This window comes from Lolium rigidum, chromosome 6 (assembly GCF_022539505.1).
Source record: "Lolium rigidum isolate FL_2022 chromosome 6, APGP_CSIRO_Lrig_0.1, whole genome shotgun sequence".
NCBI lineage: Eukaryota > Viridiplantae > Streptophyta > Magnoliopsida > Poales > Poaceae > Lolium > Lolium rigidum.
The window spans coordinates 77,803,202-77,807,766 of NC_061513.1; the positions used below are offsets into that span (position 1 = coordinate 77,803,202).

The 4,565-nt window shown below is 41.1% G+C and overlaps 1 non-coding gene across 1 annotated transcript; it reads left to right on the forward strand.

Annotated features, from left to right (window-relative positions):
- The first annotated feature begins 1,627 nt into the window (after positions 1-1,627).
- Positions 1,628-1,733, forward strand: LOC124668736. The gene has a single exon (XR_006991829.1). It is a non-coding gene; the product is annotated as a small nucleolar RNA R71 (small nucleolar RNA).
- The last annotated feature ends 2,832 nt before the right edge of the window (positions 1,734-4,565 follow it).

The window sequence follows — 4,565 nt, forward strand, 5'->3', positions numbered from 1 at the left end:
AGAATTTGAACATGGTAAACAAATTGCATATTAAGGGAATTGTTTTTAGTAATCCAATCATGACTATGACAAGTTTCATAAGGATAGTTAGAACCTATATCATAGCATTCTTTATAATAATCATCGGAGATCGGGAGCACGGTGTCATCATAGGAAATAGAATAGTTATCTTTCACGGTCGGTTTATCCGTGTCCACACCATCATTGTTATTAGAAGGAGATGTATCAAGAACATAATGACCAGTAGCTAAAGGATTTTCAAACACCTCTTCCCCAAGCTTAGAGCTTTCTATATCATTGTGGGAGGAAGCATGGATAGTACTAACACTATGGAAATTATTATCATCATTTTCAGAATTAGTTTCCCAGAGATTTGTAATATCAAAAGTAGTGTGCTCATTCAAATCATGATTGCTAATGTATGTAAAGGGCATAGGAAGATCATCGTATTCAGATTCATTGTCACAATAATCATTAGGAGCAACATACTTACGGTTACCTAGCGTTATCTCATTCACGCGGGGATACGCCGTTACCTCTTTCTTTTTATTCTCCTTCTTCTTCTTCTTCTTCTTCTTCGTTCCCTTCTTCTTCTTCTTCTTCTCTTCCTTCTCCTCGTTCCCTTCTTTAGGAGGAAGAGGTTTGAAGGGTGGCTTGTCCGCATAACCTGATTTACTTTCAGAAACAATAGAAGAAACTTGGGAGGATCCCTCCTTTTCATTAATTAGTTGAAAACACACAGCGGTCCTATCATATTTTGGCAAGGTGTCATCTTCTAAAATATTTTGTATGTAAGTATTTGTATGGCTATTATCAATGCAATAAGAAAAACACCCATGCGGGACATCATCAATATCAAGATCACTCATATGTAACAAAGAGATTTTTCTCGGCAGTTCTTCACACCCCAAAAATAAAGTAAGTTCATCATGCCGATTAGGAGTAATTTCATCATCACAATACAAATTTGCAGCACTTATTGGGTTCAAATTATCATTGGAGGAGCATTGAAAATTAAAATGACCCACTTCGTGGCAAACTTCACAAATAAAAGGATAGAGGGCACAAACTTTTTTACCAAGATCATCTAGAGCCCTAAACCACTTTCTAGCTTTTTAATTAGCATGATGGATACAATATTCATCTTTGATTTGATTAATTCCACAAGGTCTATGTATTCCACAAAAATTAACATGCTTATAGGAAATAACATTCTTAGGAGTTTGAGCATGCTCATTACAATAATTAACAACAATTTCATTCTTCATGCAAGCCTCTTTAAAAGGTTCATGATACTTATCAAAATTCTTTTTAGGCAATTCAAAATGAGAAGCAAAGGCTTTATAAAGATTTGCAGCAACTTGAGAGTCAAGACCATAAGTAGCACTCATATTTCGAAATTTATCGGTATCCATAAAAGCTTCAATGCATTCATAATCATAATTTATACCGACTCTTTACCTTTGTCGTTCTCCCAATCTTCAGCGTTCTCCTTAATCCGATCAAGAAGATCCCTTTTAAACTCTTCTTTGTTGCGCGTGAATGATCCAGAACAAGTAGCATCCAGCAAGGTCTTATCTTGAAAAGAAAGTCTTGCATAGAAATTATCAATGATGATATTACCTGGAAGCTCATGATTGGGGCATTTGAGCATTAAAGACTTCAATCTCTCCCATGCTTGAGCAATACTCTCTCCATCATGAGGCCAGAAATTATATATTCGGTTTCGGTCTTTGTGAATTTCACTTGGAGGATAGAATTTAGAATAAAATAGAGGCACAATATCCTTCCAATCAAGAGAATGCTCATCCTTCAGCAGTTTATGCCAATGCGCCGCTTTACCGTGACAACGACATAGAGAATAATTTCTTCTTCACTTCATCCATAGAGATACCTGCACACTTGAATAACCCGCATAATTCATGCAAAAATAGTAAATGATCTCCAGGATGCACAGTTCCATCCCCTTCATAGCGGTTATCCATAACACGTTCAATAATTTTCATAGGTATTTTATATGGAGTACTTTCAGTAGGTGCATTTAAAATATCACAAGCATCATTAGAGTTATCGCATATGGGAGATAAAGTATTATCGAGCAAATTTTCTCCCTAAAGATGGGAAGCTAAAAAGATCACAAAAACTAGCTTCCCCAAGCTTAGACTTCTCCATAGCATTAGCAAGTAATTGCATTCATACTAATAACATCGCTACTAGCTTGCAAATAAGGTTCCATTGGTTTTTTAATGTTCACACCAAACAATTCTAAATCAGGAAAAAGATTAAAAAGCTCACTAAATTTTTTGTTGTTTTCCATTATGCCTAACTAGTGAAAATAAAAACAAGAAACAAAAAGATGCAATTGCAGGATCTAAAGGAAATAGCTTCGAGCACACACACAACGGCGCCAGAAAAGTACTGTTACCTGGAACCGGAGTATGAGTGCCTTTTTACCTTTCCTCCCAGCAACGGCGCCGTAAAAGTGCTTGATGTCTACGGGAGCTTCTATTCTTGTAGACGGTGTTGGGCCTCCAAGAGCAGAGGATTGTAGAACAGGCAGCAAGTTTCCCTTAAGTGGATTACCCAAGGTTTATCGATCTCGGGGAGGAAGAGGTCAAAGATATCCCTCTCATGCAACCCCGCAACCACAAAGCAAGAAGTCTCTTGTGTCCCCAACACACCTAATAGGTGCACTAGTTCGGCGAAGAGATAGTGAAATACGGTGGTATGAATATATATGAGCAGTAGCAACGGTGCCGAAAAATAGCTTGTCTGGTGTGTAGTTGATGGTGGTAGTATTGCAGCAGTAGTAACGCAAGTAAAACAAGTAAACAAGCAACGATAGCGATATTTAAGAACAAGGCCTAGGGATTACACTTTCACTAGTGGACACTCTCAACATTGATCACATAACAGAATAGATAAATGCATACTCTACACTTTTGTTGGATGATGAACACATTGCGTAGGATTACACGAACCCTCAATGCCGGAGTTAACAAGCTCCACAATAATGCTCATATTTTAGTAACCTTTAGTGTAAGATAGATCAAAAGACTAAACCAAGTACTAACATAGCATGCACACTCGTCACCTTCATGCATATGTAGGAGGAATAGATCACATCAATATTATCATAGCAATAGTTAACTTCGCAATCTACAAGAGATCATGATCATAGCATAAACCAAGTACTAACACGGTGCACACATCTGTCACCTTTGCACACGTGCGGGAGGAATAAAACTACTTTAATAACATTGCTAGAGTAGCACATAGATAAATTGTGATACAAAACACATTGCAATCATAAAGAGATATAAATAAGCACTTCACTACGCCATTCAACGAGTGAATAAGTATTCCGTGAAATATAGCCTAAGAGACCCACACGGTGCACACATCGTCACCTTTACACTCGTGGGACAAGGAGTCTCCGGAGATCACATAAGTAAAACTCACTTGACTAGCATAGTGACATCTAGATTACAAGCATCATCATATGAATCTCAATCATGTAAGGCAGCTCATGAGATTATTGTATTGAAGTACATAGGAGAGAGATTAGCCACATAGCTACCGGTACAGCCCCGAGCCTCGATGGAGAACTACTCCCTCCTCATGGGAGCAGCAGCGGTGATGAAGATGGCGGTGGAGATGGCAGCGGTGTCGATGGAGAAGCCTTCCGGGGCACTTCCCCGCTCCGGCAGGGTGCCGGAACAGAGACTCCTGTCCCCCAGATCTTGGCTTCGCGATGGCGGCGGCTCTGGAAGGTTTTCCGTATCGTGGTTTTTCGTATCAGGGTTTTCGCGACGGAGGCTTTAAATAGGCGGAAGGGCAGCGCAGGAGGGTCGAAGGGGTGGCCACACCATATGGCGGCGCGGCCAGGGCCTGGGCCGCGCCGGCCTATGGTCCGGGGGCCCGGTGCCCCCCTCCGGTCCTTCCCGGGTGTTCCGGATGCTTCCGGTGAAAATAGGAACCCGGGTCTTGATTTCGTCCGATTCCGAGAATATTTCGTTACTAGGATTTCGAAACCAAAAACAGCAGAAACGACAGAATCGGCTCTTCGGCATCTTGTTAATAGGTTAGTTCCGTAAAATGCACGAATATGACATAAAGTGTGCATAAAACATGTAGGTATCATCAATAATATGGCATGGAACATAAGAAATTATCGATACGTCGGAGACGTATCGTGGTTTCGCGACGAGAGGCTTTATATAGGCGAAGAGGCGGCGCAGGAGGGTCGAAGGGGTGGCCACACCATATGGCGGCGCGGCCGGGGCCCGGGCCGCGCCGGCCTATGGTCCGGGGGCCCAGTGCCCCCCTCCGGTCCTTCCCGGTGTTCGGATGCTTCCGGTGAAAATAGGAACCCGGGTCTTCGTTTCGTCCAATTCCGAGAATATTTCGTTACTAGGATTTCGAAACCAAAAACAGCAGAAACGAGAACCGGCACTTCGGCATCTTGTTAATAGGTTAGTTCCGTAAAATGCACGAATATGACATAAAGTGTGCATAAAACATGTAGGTATCATCAATAATATGGCATAGAACATAAGAAATTA